The sequence below is a fragment of the Cupressus sempervirens genome, chromosome 7 (assembly GCF_028749045.1).
Source record: "Cupressus sempervirens isolate cs-2001-9-10 chromosome 7, ASM2874904v1, whole genome shotgun sequence".
Lineage (NCBI taxonomy): Eukaryota > Viridiplantae > Streptophyta > Pinopsida > Cupressales > Cupressaceae > Cupressus > Cupressus sempervirens.
Genome location: NC_143124.1, coordinates 772165922 through 772184172, shown reverse-complemented (window position 1 = coordinate 772184172; position 18251 = coordinate 772165922).

Below are 18251 nucleotides of genomic sequence, written 5' to 3'. Positions count from 1 at the left end.
ATTGACTCTTATGTGTGCTAATCTAGACTTTGCAAGCACTAATGTTTAAGAGACAATGTTTAATTCCAACTTGAACCGCCAACAAAAGTAAATCGATCGAAGAATGCAAACAAAAAGAAGAGTTAGGGTCAACAAAAGAAAACTCGCGCGCCCGGAGGCCCTCCACGTCAAGTATCGATTAATTTTCTTTAAGGCATTCAAGATTGAGTGTGAGTTTGTTTTAAGCCCAAAACAAAAGTGTGTGAGATTCGATTTCAAGTGCGCGCCTAGAGGCTCTCCACGTCAGTTGTTGTTCAATTTTAGTGCCCAAACTTGAAGTGTGATCGATTTAATCTAGAGTTTTGGCCATTAAAGAATTTTGATAAAGTTAAAGCAAAAGTTCAAAGACCAAGTGAGTGAGTTAGATTGTGGAACATTTAACACCTTTTTCAAGTAGACCCATCCCCATAAATGGCGCTGAGATTGCAACCAATGGTTAATATTTGATGGGTGATTAGAAAAGAGGTGAGTCCAAGGAACTACTCAAATTGATTTTTGTAAATTTGTAATTTAACTTAACAAAGTTTCTTAAATGTCCAAAAATCAAACTTTACCTAGATTGCATGTGGAAAAGAGATTTGTTTTGTTCAATTTTAGAAGCTCCAAATGAAGTGTTTGATATTGCAATGGTTAATTGATCCTTGGCATTCAAGATTGGATTTTTTGTTTTAAGCATGCATTCCAAGGAAAGTTGATTTTAATCCATGGCATTCAAAAGTGTGTTTTGAGCAACATTCATTCAATGGAAAATGTGTTTAACCATTCAAGTTCATTTTTCAGGAACATGCATTCAAAGACAAATGGTTAGGCATTCAAGTTCATTTTTTAGCAACATGAAAACCTGCAAGAAACATGGTTAGTGGTTCCATATGTGCTCCAACCTGCAATGAGACAAAAAAAGCAATTTAGTTAGTTAGCCAAAATCTTCAAAAATGAGAGCTTAACTATGGGAAATTTTTTTAAAACTTTTTTTGTTGTTTTTTTTACGCGTAAAAATGCTTAAAATGGTCTAAATCCTACGGAACCACTAAAAGTCAAATTTTGAAATAAAGATTTTAAAACAGAAATAAAGATTTTAAAACAAAAATGCAACATAAGCAGGCAGAGATGACAGTCTATCAAGCAGAGACGCCAAAATACGAAGACGTGAAAATACAGAGACGCTAGTATTCAGAGACGACAAAACAGATTTGCGGCACAGAAAATAGGTGACAGGCAGAGACACCAATTTGCACAGATGCGGATTTTCACAGATGACGATTTGGATTGGCGGTGGCGGAGACGTCGATTTGCACAAACGCGGATTTTTGCAAACGTCGATTTGCGCAGACGTGGATTTTTGCAGATAGAATAGGTTGCAGACGTAGATTTTCACAGATGTCGATTTGCGCAGACATGGATTTTCGCAGACAGAACAGGTTGCAGATGCCAAAATTGCGTGAAAAAATGTTGAAAAACGCAATTTTTTTTTTTTAGATGGTATTTCTTCTTCCTAAGTGCGTTCTTTAACCTACAAAAATAAGGAAAACACCCTCACAACACACTCAAACAACAACAAACATTAGATGGTTAGAAAAAATGACATATAGATGAAAATAGATGATTAAATGACCCATAGTGGGGTCCTACCGGGCGTGCCAAAATGTAGAACAAGAATTAGTATGCAAAAAACATTAACAAATAAAGTAAACATTCACAAACCAAAAACTAAATTCACATATATGCTTAGACAAAGAAAGAAAATAAGAAGTGCAAATCTCACAAGAAAAAGCACTCCATGCTTTCTTGATTCTATAGATGTGTCCTTTTGCTATGGATGTATGCTCAAGATGCTCAAAAGCTGCTTCAATGGAGATGGGTAATGGTAAATTGGTAGCTTTGTGAGCTCTCAATTTGGCATTATAAGGGTATGGTTGATGGCTTTGGTTCTCAAAATAGCATGGTAACTTTAGCTCAAAGATTGTTGATGAAATGGCTTGGGATGGGATTCAATTTATAGGCTAAGGGGTAGAGGGATGGAGGGCTTAGATGCAAGGATGGATGAAGGCTTAAGGAGGACTAGGATGCACTAAAATAAGAGCACATGGATTGTGCTTGTTTAGCACCAATGGGAAGGTGACACTTGTCACAAGGAGGATGAGTGTGAGAGGGTAGGGTAAAGGCTTGGTTAAAGGCATGATGAGTGGAGTTGAGTATGTAAGAGGGATGTAAGAGGAATGAGTGTGGAAGAGGGAAGAGTGTGGAAGATGGGTGTAAGAGTAATGAGTGGGCTTGTAAGAGTCTTTTATGTTTTGTAAGAGCACTCATGACTTAGTGGTTGGGTTTTTTGAGGGGAGAATTTGGTTTGGATTAGAAAAGTCTTAAACTTGTTTAAGGAATGTGACAACATTAGGTGGTGGATTAGGCTTGGGTTTAGGATTAGATTAGGAGTGTTAGAGATGTGCAAGTGGATGGCATTAATGAGGGTGGGTGAGTTAGTGGCTAAGCTTGGTTAGTATGGGTGGATGGGGTGGATTAGGCTAAATGGAGGATTAGAGATAGGTTAGGGGTTTTTGAATTTGAGGATTTCATTTATCAAATAGGTTTATTTAATAAATGGGGATTTTTTGAATTAGATAGGAGAAAAAGATTTAATTGATAAATAATAGATTATTTGATTTATCAATTAGGATTATAGATGATTAATTAAATTAATCAACTAGGGGATGACAAAGGATTAATTAAATAGAAATTTAATTAATAATGCCTTTTTAGATAACTAAATAGGATTACTAAAATAGTGTAATCAAATTTAGGTGTCCACATTTTGCCCCTCTTTGACATAGTGTTGAGACAACACTATTTCAAAGAAGTTCGAATGAAGATGACACGAAGAAGATGTTTTAGGAACAAGGTTGCCCCAGTCTCGGATAAGAAGAGGAGAGACTAGACTTAGATGATGCCCCCTCAAGAAGGCGGCGGGGAGAGAAATGAGGCTCGACGACTTCTTGAAAAGTACAAGAAATTGAGACGAGCTGAGATGCAGGTTGGCAAAGAGAAGGGGCTGAATTAGCTCAAACTCTCACTATGGGAGAATGATAAAGGGAAATGAGAGGCACAATAGTAAAGCAAGCTTAAGACTTTCCAAGATTGGGGGTGGGAGATGGAGGAGCGGAGCGCTATAAAAGGAATCCATGGTAGGGAGATGGATGATAGAATGATAAAGCTGATGCAACAGGATTTCAAAGAGTCAGACTGGCGGAAGATGGGTTTCGAAGATCCCTAGGACTAGGATTGTGGATCTCGAAAGATGAGGCTTGGCGGATTGATTTGATTGGTGGATCCCTAAGACTAGGATTGTGGATCCCTAAAGCTAAGCGTGAGGAGTGATTCAAAGAGATACTGATGCATAAGCTGGGGTAGGAGTGACAGATGTAGGATATGGATGGGGGATAATGGAGATGAAGGGAATCCATTGAAGCTTTTTGAGCGGGGGGATACTTCAAAGAGAAGTACCACCATGTAGTTGAGCACTAGATTTGCTATAGGACTGTTGGTTAATTGCCAAGGTTACCAAGAACATCAAGACCTTTTCACCAACTGTCCAGAGGACTGATGAACTGACTCAAAAAAAACACGCAAGGATTGCCCCAGTATCACACATGAATCCCAGAGGAAGTAGCATGGAAATGACACTAGGTAACCCACAAGTAGAAAAAGAAAACAAGCAAAAGACCTGATCAAGACCTTACGCTCTAATTGCCCCATTTTTAGCATACCATGATATGGAAGATCGTGGCAACCCTGAGGAGGGAACAAGGAGATTGCTTGGAAAAGATATTTCAAGACCCAAAAGGGAAGATCCCAAATCAAAAGAAAGCGAAAATCCAAAAGAGAACTGTTTGCCAACGAGATGGGTAGGACGAGGTACTAACGGACCAAGATCAGACATGAGGAAAGCTATATCCTGCAATGATCTATCAGAGAGCACCTAAGCTGATGGATCTGGATGAGTGATGTGTCTGGCAAGCTGAACTAAGAAGGATAACACTTTGGTGACAGGAGATCTAGCTAAAGGATGCATTGGAATATCTAACCAAGGTGTGTGATGTGTGCAAGATGTTGACCAAGGATGAACTAACACGAAAGCCGAATAGATACAATGATACTAAGCTAAAGAGGATGTACAAGCTGACAGACCAAGATATGTTACAAATGTACAAGTTTATTCATGTTTTGGTTTTTTGTGAGATGGAAATGTTTGTGAAGGATGGGATGTCTATAATAGTTGATAGGTGGATAGGTAGATGGTTTGTGAAAAGCTTAAGGAAAATGGGATTCTATGTGTGCATGTGATAGGATACAGGCTAGGATACAAGATTATTTACAAGCTGGAATATGGTACAAGCTTTGGACAAGATTCGGATATATACAAGGTATGGTACAAGATTTACAAGGTATAATACAAGCTTTGGTACAAGATTTACAAGCTGTACAGGAGGTATTGACAAGCTCCATCAGATTTTGGATATTTGATTGGAACACCAAGGGAACAAGCAGGTGTTTTATGGGATGGTGGGTGGATGGATGAGGGATAGGATAGTGATAGATAATGGATTAGTCTTTAGCACACAAGGCGCCTGAATTACTAGGTTTTTACCAAGGTACCTATCCAAGGCACTTGAATTGCCAAGTTTTCACCATTGGACGCTTATTTCTCTTTACTATTTTTTTTCTTGTATTTTTCAAAAGCTGGGTATATCAAGGATCTTCAAGCATAGAACTTCTTGAGATGAATGATGTTAGTGGGATCATTCAAGAGTTCTCCTTTTGGTGTAGATAATTGATAGGCTCTGGAGCCAAAGGAGGCAGTAACCACATAGGGACCAAGCCATGTAGGTTCAAACTTGCCTTTCTTTTCTCGATCTGCTTGGACTTTCATATTTTCTTTGAGGACCATGTCACCTGGCTGAAAGTTTCGTGGGAGAACCTTCTTGTTGAAATTCCTTTTGAGACAAGTTTGATAGACTGTGAGATGGTCATAGGCTTGTTGTCTCTTCTCATCTAAGAGATCTAGCTGGGTGAGTAGAGCTACTCTGTATTCTTCATCTGAGATTTGCCCTCGCAAAGATATGCATAGTGAGGGAAGTTCAACTTCTATAGGTAATACCGCTTCGGCACCATAGACTAGGGAGTATGGAGTTGTGCCTGTGGATGTACGAAAGGAAGTTCGATAGGCCCATAGAGCCTAATTTATTTGAAGGTGCCAATCACGGCCGGAATTATTGACAACTTTCTTTAGGATTTTGAGGAGGGTTTTATTAGTTGCCTCTGCCTAGCCATTACCTTGTGGGAAATATGGGCTAGAAAAGCGATGATGGATGCAGAGGGAAGTACATAATTCTTCCATGTTGAGATTTTCAAAGTTACCTTCGTGGTCAGTGAAGATGGTGGATGGGATGCCGAAGTGGCAAACAATGTGGTACAAGATGAACTTGGAGACTTGAACTCCTATAGATGAGACTAGGGGGACTGCTTCCACCCACTTAGTGAAATAGTTTGTAGCTGTTGTTATCCATTTATGTCCATCAGATGAGAGAGGTGTGATAGTTCTAGCTAGATCAAGGCCCCAGCAAGCAAAAGGCCAAGGTGGTGCAATAGGCTGTAGATCCTGTGCTGGAGCGTGCACAAGATTTGCATGCTGCTGACATGGGAGACACTTTCTGACAAAGTCACAAGAGTCTTCTTCAATGGTAGGCCAATAGTAGCCTTCTCTAAGGATTTGTCGTGCTAGGAAAATACCACTCATGTGGGCACCGCAAAGTCCAGAATGTACTTCTTTTAATGCCATCGCGGCCTCATTTTCATCTAAACATTGAGAGAGAGTATCGTGATAACCTCAATGATATAGTGTAATGGCTATGATAACATAGCGGGATGATTTTTGGATGAGGTTCTGGCATTGGGTGCGTGTGAGGTGAGGGGATATGATACCATCATTAAGGTAAGCGTGAATGTCATGGTACCAAGGGGATTGGGGACCAACCAAGATACAAACACAGTTTGAATCCTCATTTGCATAAGCGGGTGTGAGGAGCTGCTCAACTAAAAATTCATACTGCGTAGCATCTTGGGGAATTTCCAAGAGCGAGCTGATAGTGGCCATGGCGTCTGCTGCTTTATTTTGCATTCGTGGCACTTGTGTAAACTGAAGCTTTGTAAAATGCTGGGTCATCTGATCAATTAACTCTTTGTAGGGTAATAGCTTTTCATCTTTGGTTTGATATTCATTTAAGACTTGTTTGATGATGAGTTGGGAATCACCAAAGACTTGTAACTAGGTGATATTCTATTCTGCAGCTATCGTTAATCCTGCTACAAGAGCTTCATATTCTGCTATATTGTTGGTGCTAGGGAATTGTAGCTTGAAGGCTTTTTGAATGTAATCTCCTTGAGGTGTAACTAATAATATTCTTGCCCCTGATCCATGAGAGGTATATGAGCCATCAAAATAAAGCTTCCATGGGGGTTGTTCTTCAATTAGGCAGATATGCTCATCTGGAAATTCTGTGAGCAAAGGATATGCATCTACTAGAGGTGCATCAGCTAGGTGATCTGCTATAGCTTTCCCTTTGATTTCCTTTCTGTTCACATACTGGATGTCAAACTCACTTAGTAGCATAACCCATTTGGCCAAACGGCCTGTAAGATCTATTCTTGAGAGCATATACTTGAGAGGGTCAATCTTGGAGACTAGTTGGATGGTATGACTTAGCATGTAGTGGCGAAGCTTTTGAGTTGAGAAAACAACTGCCAAACAAGCTTTTTCCATAGGAGTGTAATTGAGTTCATAACCAACTAGGGTTCTATTGATATTGTAGATGGCTCTCTCTCGGCTATAATCATCATGTTGTGCTAGAAGTGCCCCTAGAGCAGTAGGTGTTGCTGATATATACAAGATCAAGGGACGACCAGGAACTGGTGGAACCAAGATAGGGGGATTAGTGAGATATTGCTTGAGCTGATCGAAGCTGCGTTGACATAAAAGATCCCACTTGAAGTTCTCATTCTTCTTTAGCAAGTGTGAAAACGGTGTACACTTATCTGCAAGTTGGGAGATGAAGCGCCGGACAGATTGAAGTTTTGCCTGAAGAGAGCAAAGCTGTCGCAGTGTTTGGGGACGAGGCATGTTTAAGATAGCCTTGACCTTTTTGGGGTCGATCTCTATACCTCATTTAGAAACTACGAAGCCTAGAAGCTTGCCAGATGTGACCCCAAAGACACACTTCTTGGGATTTAGCATGAGATGATATTGGGCCAACCTATCAAAGACTTTCTCCAGGTCAGCAAGATGATCCATGAAGGTGTGAGATTTGACTAGGATATCGTCCACATAATCCTATAAAATGCTATGGATACGATCATGGAAAATGGTTGTCATAGCTCTTTGATAGGTAGCCCCAGCATTCTTTAGGCCAAAAGGCATCATGGTGTAGCAAAAGGTTCCCCAAGGGGTAGTGAATGTTGTCTTATGCTGGTCCTCTTCTGCAATCTTGATCTGATTATACCCCAAAAATCCATCCATAAGGGACAAAATTTCATGTCCAGCTGTAAGATCTACAATCATATCTATGTTGGGCAAGGGAAAATCATCCTTTGGACAACCTTTTTTAAGATCTCTAAAATCAGTGCAGATTCTGATGTCACCAGAAGGCTTAGTGATAGGGACCATGTTGGAGATCCATTTTGTGTAGTCGATAGGTCGGATAACCTTAGCAGCTAACATTCTTTCTAGTTCAGCTTTGACTAGTAAGGCCACCTTGGGGTGCATTTTTCTAAGCTTTTGTCTTACGGGCTTGATCTTTGGATCGACTGCAAGATGATGAACTACAAGCTTTGGATCAAGTCCTGGCATGTCCTGATATGACCATGCAAATCGACCAATGTTCTCTCATAAAACCTCAAAGAGGAGGTTAGCTTGGTCTTGTGATAGGGATGCAGCAACGTGAACATTTCTAGGGATCTTTGAAGAACCAATGTTGACTTCTCTAGTATCCTCTATTAGAATAGAAGACACCTCTGGTCGATTATCTTGAGGAGGCAATACTAAATCCTCATGTTCTGCTTGTGGCTCTAGATTTTCTTGCTGAGGGGTTGTCTTCGCTACCTTAGCTAGTCCCAGATTTACCTTAGTTCCAGTTTTGGGTGTATCGAAACTAGGTTGGGGATTTTCTCCAAAATACCCCTTGGGATCTAGCTTGTAGATGTAGGAAGAATCTGGCTTTGTCTTCTTATGAGGAGTTTCGGCTCCCATGAATCTTAGAAGTGCTTCCTCTGATGCGAACTCATCAATATGTATGACACTTGGTTGGTCCCAATCTATGAGTTGTGGATGAGCGAGTGGTAGGTCAATGAGATGGATGGATAGTTCTCGGAGAAAAAAGTCTCCTAGGAAGATTTGGTCTAGGATATCGTCGTAGGCTCTCTTTTCAACATCCTTGGGAATGTCTTCGATTTTGACAAGGTTGTAGTGAATGTTCAAAAAAGCGTGACCGTTCTCGTTGGTGCCCCCAGTTGTGGGTATGCCAAAGCCAAGACCTGACTTCATTTCCCAATTATGTGCTTCGATGGGACATTGCATGCCCCTTTCTTCTGGTCCTAGGCCACCTCCTTGATAGTTCCATTTTTTAGTGATGAGCTTATGTTGTTGGGGATACTTCTGGCTGAAGTGATCAAGGCGTGCTTGATTTCTTGGAGGTGCATCCTTATGTAACCAATTGTTGATATCTGGACTGAGCTCCTCATGAAGAGAGGTTTTTGAGGACACAAAGGTGGTTGGGCCAAACTGTTTGTATCGAGGAGGTGGAATCTCCTTAGCTTTGTGATATGTTGGCCGTCCATGGGTATGTGGATCAAGTGGGATTGCTCCGACAGCAAATGCATCTGATAGACTATATTCTCCACAACCTTTTTTGTTGATCTTTACAGTAGATAGGGTGGAGGCAAGGATGGTTTCTGCGTCATTACAAGTGTGGGATGACCTGGCGATGGATATGCCAATGTCTATTCCAGGGCAATGGTTTGTATATGAAGCTTCAACCGCATTGCAGTAAGCAAAGAGTTATGGATCGGCATGGATGGTTACCTTAGTGCCCTGATGCGAAAATTTGATGCACTGATGGTAGGTGGATGGAACGGCCTTCATAGCATGAATCCATGGGCAACAGAGGAGGATGTTAAATGGTAGGTTTAGATCAACAACATGGCAAACTGTCTCTTGGATGACTGGCCCAACCTTGATTGGTAGCAAAATAGTCCCTTCTGTTGTCCTTTCCAAGTTGTCATAAGATTTGATGGTGATAACCTCACTGATCATATCTGGCTCAGTATACCCAGCTTGTTTTATGAATTTTAGGGTGCAAATGTTCAAGGTTGATCCATTATCTATCATTACTCTTTTCACGACAAAATTGGATACCATGATGGCTATGCAAAGCGGAAGGGTGTGATCTGGCTCAACCGCAGGTATGTCGGTGGGTTTGAAAGATAGGGCACATGAGGATGAAAGGTGTCCAACAAGATTACAAAAATTGGTAGCATTGATATCAAAAGGGACATGAGATTCTATGAGAGCACTGTCAAGGATGTCTTTGTACACAGGACTAGTGCGGAGAAGGTCTAAAATGGATATTTGGGCTGGCATGTTCCCAAGGTGTTCCAAGATATTGTACCAGCTTTTTGATGGAGCTGATGGTGCTGATGAAACTGGTGGGCCTTGGATGTTAAATTGCGCTCTTCGAGTGGTGACCACACACTCATTGTCTGGTCCTCGAATATTGATAACATTGACAGAAGGCTCTTTCTCAGATATACAACCTATAAGGCTACCATAGTCTATATAGGATGAAGTGTGGTCATTGTTCTTCCCATGCTATTGGTTTGGCTGGCGGTTGTTGGTGTTGTTTTGGATAGGTGCTTTTCCAAGATTTTGGTTGTTGTGTGGAGGAAAAGCATTTTGATAAATCTGTAAGCCTGCATTGGGAGAGGTTTGGGCACCAAAAGTGATTTCCTTCTGATCAATGAGGTCTTGCACATAGTCTTTCAGTTTCATGCATCTGAGGGTGGTGTGACTGTTTACCCTATGGAACTTGCAATACTCATTGTCCTTGTACCATGCAGCTTTGGATTGGCTTGGATCAATTTGCTGGGTAGGAGGAAATTTGATGAGGTTTTCCTTAGCCAATTTCTCAAAAATAACATCCAATGGCTCACCAAGGGGTGTATAGTTTCTAGGTGCAGGTTGGAATTTGGGCTTTTGCCCTACAGCTACATTGATGGCATTAGCTTGATTGTTAGACCCTTGAAAGTTGGGTCTTGAATTGTGGTTTTGATAGCTTTGGTTATTTCGTTGTTGGTAATTGATAGCTTGTTGGTTGTTTGTTTGATATGGTGGGTTAGACTGGTTTTGAGAAGGACCAACGATATTCACATGTCTGGTGTTAGTAACCCCATCTGTTGCAACATGCTTGTTTTTGTTCCAATACCTAGACTTGTCATTGGAATGTGATTGATTTTGGTTGGCCTCTTTGTAAATCTTTACCACACCATCTGTGATGAGTCCTTGCTCAAGGATCATTCCTTTCTCTTTGATATCCTTATAGGTCTGCAAACAGTTCATGGTCATGTAGTGAGCCAATCTGGGATGTGCATTATCAATAAACATTTTCACCACATGGCGTTCTGGAAAGGTGCAGGATATGCGGGTGGTAAGGGTTTTCCATCTTTGCAGGTATTCGGTGAGGCTTTCTCCACCTTTTTGCTTGGTGTGGACAAGATCAACTATTGATAGCTCTGTTTCAACAAGATGGGCATATTGGGCTACAAATGCTTTAGATAATTCAGCAAAGTTTTTAATTGTGCCATAGGGGATTCTATAAAACCATTCAAGAGCTGGTCCAGCCAAGCTTTTGGGAAAAAGGCGCAAGAGGAAGACATCATTGTATGCCACGTCCTGGCAATGCATGTAAAATTCTTTGATATGTGTGACAGGGTCTCCTTTTCCTCTGAATTTGTCAAATTTAGGTACCTCAAAGTGTTTGGGAAATGGTGTCGTGGTAATGGCTCTGTCAAATGGGTAAGGACACACATTCTCAAACTTGAATGTCTTTGGATCATTCCCTTCTTGGATGGCTTTCAGAGCTGTCTTCATTTGCTCCCACTCTGAATTGATATGTGATGGTTGGGGTGCCCCCAATGTAGGAGTGCCTTGAGGTAGGTATGTGCTGGATGGGGCCACTAAATATGGATGGCTATGTTGCTGATAGGGATTGTACATTGTTTGGGCAGCTGCATGGTGGATGATGGGTTGTTGAGGGGGAGGTGGTGCATATTACTGCATGTGCTGCGAGGCTTGCTGTAGATATGGGATTTGAGGTTGGGATTGAGGAACATAAGCTGGCTGTGGGATAAATGGATTGCTTTGTGGAGGTAAGGTATAAGATGGTTGTGAGGCTTGGGGAAAGGATCGGAGGGCTTGTGGGCTTTGACCAATATATGTGGGTTGTGCCCCCATTTGGGATGGTATCTGCAAATAATTGGTGGTTGGCTGGGGTGGTGGATTACCTCCTAGAAGTGGCATTGAAAAGTAGTTGGTAATTGGAGGTAATGGATTAGTTGGTGGTGGAGGTGGTGGGAATTGAAAGCTTTGGAATGGAACTAATGGGGTTTGATAGCTTTGTGGCTGGATTTGGAAGCTTGGTAGAGTGGTGGTGGGAGCTGGGGTCACTTGGGAGCTTGGTAGAAGATTGGCAATAGCTTGTGGGTTTTGACAGCTTTGTGGAGTGAAGGTAGTAGCTTGTGTATTTGTGGCTAGTGGTATTGAGCTCCCAAGACTTAATGGAAATGATGGGATTGTAATTTGGGCTGTGGTGAACAAGCTGGGGGTGATGAAAGGTTGATTACTTGGCCCCATGGGTGGCATCCCTGTTGTATATTGCTGAGGTTGGCCAAAGATGCTAGCACTAATTTGGGAGATGGGTGGATTTGGAAGGCTAGGTGTGGGAGCAGCAGCAATAGTGAAAGGGGTGAACGGTGAGGTGTTTTGAGTAAAGGGGGTTTGGAGCGAAGAGGTATGAACCAAGGATGGAGTGTTGGTGGCTGGGTTGGCTTGCGGCATGGAGATTTCAACTTGGGTGGATGATGGTATGTTTTGGTCTGTTGGGTCATATGGATTGGCTGGAGGCTCCTCTTTTGAAATATATTGATAATAATTCTGATCATAAGAGCCTATGGGTGGTGGCAGCTGCCCAAAAAATGGGTGAGATGGATCTGATAATGGAGGGGGTCTTCCAAAGTCAAAGGTTCCTACATTGTCCCTTCAAAAATTCGCCATGATTGTCTCTTTGTTTTTGTCTATAATGGCATTTAACAATACTACATTTCTTGGTTGGTTCATGAAAGCTTCAATGCCAGTAGGTGATGGCATAGCTTGCTCTGGGCTGAAGGATGGCTGAGTGGTCAAGGGGGGTGAGGCTGTTCGATCTAAATGATAGGGCTCCATTGTTTCTTTCTTCTTGGCTAAGCGAGTGACGGGTGGCATGAAAAATGCTCCTAGGGATGAGATGCAATAATGCTGATGGATGCAAAATGGGGAAGGCTTTTTTATGCAAATGATTTCTTAGGTTGAGGCAAATCTATATGACAAAACCTAAGGAGGATTGGGTTGGGGATTCTAACTTCAAAGATATGTTGTCAAAGCACAAAAGGTCTGCTTTCCTATGTGCAAGCTTGGTGGTGATTGTGTCAACTTAAGGATAGACTGATGATCCTTTAGGAAGAACATGAGATTGACCACTTGTGGATCCCAACCTTTAGCTCAAGGTGATGAGGGATAACAAGTGACAAAGCTAGATCACCCTAGACAAAGCTCTGTCAAAGGGATAACCTTGGTGAGATTGGTGGATTTGGAAGATTTTAGGAATGACAAACTTTTAGCAAGGTGGCAACAATTTTGAAAGCTTAGATGTGTAGATTTTCGATTACTGGCTAGATGGTATGATTCTAAATGAGATGGATGAGCTAATAATGCTTAAGGGGATAACCTAAGATGGCTGGCTTTTCTACAAAGATGACTCTAAAGTGAAGCTTATCCAAGAAGATGTGGAGAAACAAGGGTGTCTAATCATAGAAATCATGCCTAGTTGGTAAGGCATAAGCAGGATTAACTCCTGGATGTTGGCTAAATTTGATGGTGCACTCTAACCAGGCCTCTTGAAGTGCTTTGTTGGTAGCTTTGTCCTCTGCTTTGTGGAGTTTAGCAATTCATGGGCTTGGTGTTATTTCTTTCCTCTTGGCTGAAAGTTTTTGGTATGCTAGAGATGGCTTGAGTTTGACCTTGTGAAACTTCTGTTTGGGTTTGGGTTTTTCTGACATAAATTCCTGAATTTGCTTGGCTTTGGAAATAATCTCAGTTGTTTTGCTTCAACTTGTTCAACTTCCAAAATAGGCAGTGACTACGCTAAGTGTGCCCTAAGCTAGGATTGACCAAGTTTGGCAAACATTCACTCAACAAGTAAAATAAAAAAAAGCAATAGATAGGAACACCCAGATAGAAGTTTGTGGTTCTCAGAATGTGATACTTGCGCCAAGGAGTGTGTATGTTCTACAAATGTTTTGATCAGTCACTCTAAACACATTAACATCCTAGATGGTTTACTGTAAGGCTGACAATTGTTTTAGCTAGGGAGTCCTCGATATACGCAAGGTACGTGAGGCCCAAATCCGTAGATGAGACCAAAAGGATGTCACATAGCCGAGAGGAGCAGTAACCCACTTCTCCTTTTTCACTTCGCAAGGGTATAAATTTCCTTGAGGCTTAGCCCAAATGACAAAATCTTGATCCCAAGAGAGGTGTCTTTTGATTCACCTCCCGATTCTTATACTCCATCAGAACACTGGAGTTGAGGTCATCCAAGGGGTGATGAAATCTCCAAGCAGGCCTCCTAAAAAGAAACAAGGTTTTGGATCCTAATCTTATGCACCCAAGATGGCCTCGAAAGACGATAAGGGGAGAGAAGACTTGGATGACCTTGGGCTAAAAAACACGCTTGTTCTTTTACCAACTGACTCTTATGTGTGCTAATCTAGACTTTGCAAGCACTCATGTTTAAGAGACAATGTTCAATTCCAACTTGAAGTGCCAACAAAAGTAAATCGATCAAAGAATGCAAACAAAAAGAAGAGTTAGGGTCAACAAAAGCAAACTCGCGTGCCCAGAGGCCCTCCATGTCAAGTATCGATTAATTTCATTTAAGGCATTCAAGATTGAGTGTGAGTTTGTTTTAAGCCCAAAAAAAAAGTGTGTGAGATTCGATTTCAAGCGCACGCCTGGAGGCTCTCCACATCAGTTGTTGTTCAATTTTAGTGCCCAAACTTGAAGTGTGATCGATTTAATCTAGAGTTTTGGCAATTAAAGAATTTTGATAAAGTTAAAGCAAACGTTCAAAGACCAAGTGAGTGAGTTAGATTGTGGAACATTTAACACCTTTTTCAAGTAGACCCACCCCCATAAATGGCGCTGAGATTGCAACCAATGGTTAATATTTGATGGGTGATTAGAAAAGAGGTGAGTCCAAGGAACTACTCAAATTGATTTTTGTAAATTTGTATTTTAACTTAACAAAGTTTCTTAAATGTCCAAAAATCAAACTTTACCTAGATTGCATGTGGAAAAGAGATTTGTTTTGTTCAATTTTAGAAGCTCCAAATGAAGTGTTTGATATTGCAATGGTTAATTGATCCTTGGAATTCAAGTTTGGATTTGTTGTTTTAAGCATGCATTCCAAGGAAAGTTGATTTTAATCCATGGCATTCAAGAGTGTGTTTTGAGCAACATTCATTTAATAGAAAATGTGTTTAACCATTCAAGTTCATTTTTCTGCAACATGCATTCAAAGACAAATGGTTAAGCATTCAAGTTCATTTTTTAGCAACATGAAAACCTACAAGAAACATGGTTAGTGGTTCCATATGTGCTCCAACCTGCAATGAGACAAAAAAAGCAATTTAGTTAGTTAGCCAAAATCTTCAAAAATGAGAGCTTAACTATGGGAACTTTTTTTTAACTTTTTTTGTTGTTTTTTCTACGCATAAAAATGCTTAAAATGGTCTAAATCCTACGGAACCACTAAAAGTCAAATTTTGAAATAAAGATTTTAAAACAAAAATAAAGATTTTAAAACAGAAATGCAACATAAGCAGGCAGAGACGACAGTCTATCAAGTCGAGATGCCAAAATATGAAGACGTGAAAATACAGAGACGCTAGTATTCGGAGATGAAAAAACAGATTTGCAGCATAGAAAATAGGTGACAAGCAGAGACGCCGATTTGTGCAGATGCGGATTTTCGCAGACGACGATTTGGATTGGCGGTGGCAGAGACGTCGATTTGCGCAAACGCGGATTTTTGCAGATGTTGATTTGCACAGACGTGGATTTTCATAGACAAAATAGGTTGTAGACGCGGATTTTCGCAGATGTCGATTTGCGCAGACACGGATTTTTGCAGAAAGAACAAGTTGCAGACGCCAAAACTGCGCGAAAAAATGTTGAAAAATGCAATTTTTTTTTTTAGATGGTATTTCTTCTTCCTAAGTGCGTTCTGTAACCTGCAAAAATAAGCAAAACACCCTAACAACACACTCAAACAACAGCAAATATTAGATGGTTAGAAAAAATGACATATAGATGAAAATAGATGATTAAATGACCCATAGTGGGGTCCCATCGGGCGTGCCAAAATGTAGAACAAGAATTAGTATGCAAAGAACATTAACAAATAAAGTAAACATTCACAAACCAAAAACTAAATTCACATATATGCTTAGACAAAGAAAGAAAACAAGTGCAAACCTCACAAGAAAAAGCACTCCATGCTTTCTTGATTCTGTAGATGTGTCCTTTTGCTGTGGATGTATGCTCAAGATGCTCAAAAGTTGCTTCAATGGAGATGGGTAATGGAAAATTGGTAGCTTTGTGAGCTCTCAATTTGGCATTATAAGGGTATGGTTGATGGCTTTGGTTCTCAAAATAGCATGGTAACTTTAGCTCAAAGATTGTTGATGAAATGGCTTGGGATGGGATTCAATTTATAGGCTAAGGGGTAGAGGGATGGAGGGCTTAGATGCAAGGATGGATGAAGGCTTAAGGAGGGCTAGGATGTACTCAAATAAGAGCACATTGATTGTGCTTGTTTAGTACCAATGGGAAGGTGACACTTGTCACAAGGAGGATGAGTGTGAGAGGGTAGGGTAAAGGGTTGGTTAAAGGCATGATGAGTGGGGTTGAGTATGTAAGAGGGATGTAAGAGGAATGAGTGTGGAAGAGGGAAGAGTGTGGAAGATGGGTGTAAGAGTCATGAGTGGGCTTGTAAGAGTCTTTTATGTTTTGTAAGAGCACTCATGACATAGTGGTTGGGTTTTTTGAGGGGAGACTTTGGTTTGGATTAGAAAAGTCTTAAACTTGTTTAAGGAATGTGACAACATTAGGGGGTGGATTAGGCTTGGGTTTAGGATTAGATTAGGAGTGTTAGAGATGTGCAAGTGGATGGAATTAATGAGGGTGGGTGAGTTAGTGGCTAAGCTTGGTTAGTATGGGTGGATGGGGTGGATTAGGCTAAATGGAGGATTAGAGATAGGTTAGGGGTTTTTGAATTTGAGGATTTCATTTATCAAATAGATTTATTTAATAAATGGGGATTTTTTGAATTAGATAGGAGAAAAGGATTTAATTGATAAATAATAGATTATTTGATTTATCAATTAGGACTATAGATGATTAATTAAATTAATCAACTAGGAGATGACAAAGGATTAATTAAATAGAAATTTAATTAATAATGCCTCTTTAGATAACTAAATAGGATTACTAAAATAGTGTAATCAAATTTAGGTGTCTACAAGGGTGACTTGGTGAGCTGACCTAGAGAGTTGGCCTAGGGGGCGAACTTGGTGAGCGAACTTAGAGAGTCAACTTGGTGAGCATACTTCAATTGTCAGCTTGGCAAGCTGACTTGGGGAGTCAGCCTAGTGATCTAACATGGCGAGTGGGCTTAAAGTGGCAACTTGGTGGGGTAAGTTGGCAAGCCGACTTAGCAAGGCCACTTAGAGATGTCACATGGAAAACTGACTTGGTGAGCAAGCTCGATGAGCGGACCTAAAGATTGACCTTGATGAGGCACTTTGGTGGGGTGACTTGCTGACCAAACTCAAAGATTCAACTTGGCGAGCATACTTGCACTAGTGCATTTGGGTTCATTTTTCGACCTTCATTGATCAAATTTTCGACCAAATTTGACCAACCCATTGGTCAAAATTTTTTTGGTCAAAATTTTGACCAACTCACTAGTACATGATTTGTCTCAATTATATAACTAATTATATATTTTTCATACTAGTTACTGTCAGTGTTTTTCAAGCATTCTATAAAACAGTTCACATGCCTTGCATATGATATGACATTTTGCATGCATCCTGCACTCTCTCTCATCTGGCTAATGATGGATTATGTAGAGTGATCTTAAACCATGATGCTAAAAAACACACAATCAAATCCAAAATGAACTTGCACTACAAATGGATTGTGGAAATATGATATTGCTAAAATTGCATGCATGTCTACCAGGATAATCACAACTTAAACATATATTTGTCCTGGTAGACATGCATGCAAAATTAACAATATCAGATTTCCACAATGCATTTGTAATGCAAGTTTGTTTTTGATTTGATTGTGTGTGTTTTTTAGCATCATGGTTTCATATCACTCTCTGTAATCCATCATCAGTCGGATGAGAGAGTGCAGGATGCATGCAAAATGTCATATCATATGCAAGACATGTGACTATTTTATAGAATGCCTGAAAAAAAATTTACACCTACCTGTTGGTAGAAATTTCTACCTTCATTGGTAAAAATTTTTGACCTTCATTGGTCAAAATTTCTACCTTTATTGGTCGAAAGTTTTGACCTTTATTGGTCGAGAGTTTTGACCTTCATTGGTAGAAATTTCTACCTTTATTGGACGAAATTTTTTTCCATCATTGGTCAAAATTTCTACCTTTATTGGTCAAAATTTCCCAAAAATTTTGACCTTCATTGGTCAAAATTTCTACCTTTATTGGTCGAAAGTTTTGACCTTTATTGGTTGAAAGTTTTGACCTTCATTGGTCAAAATT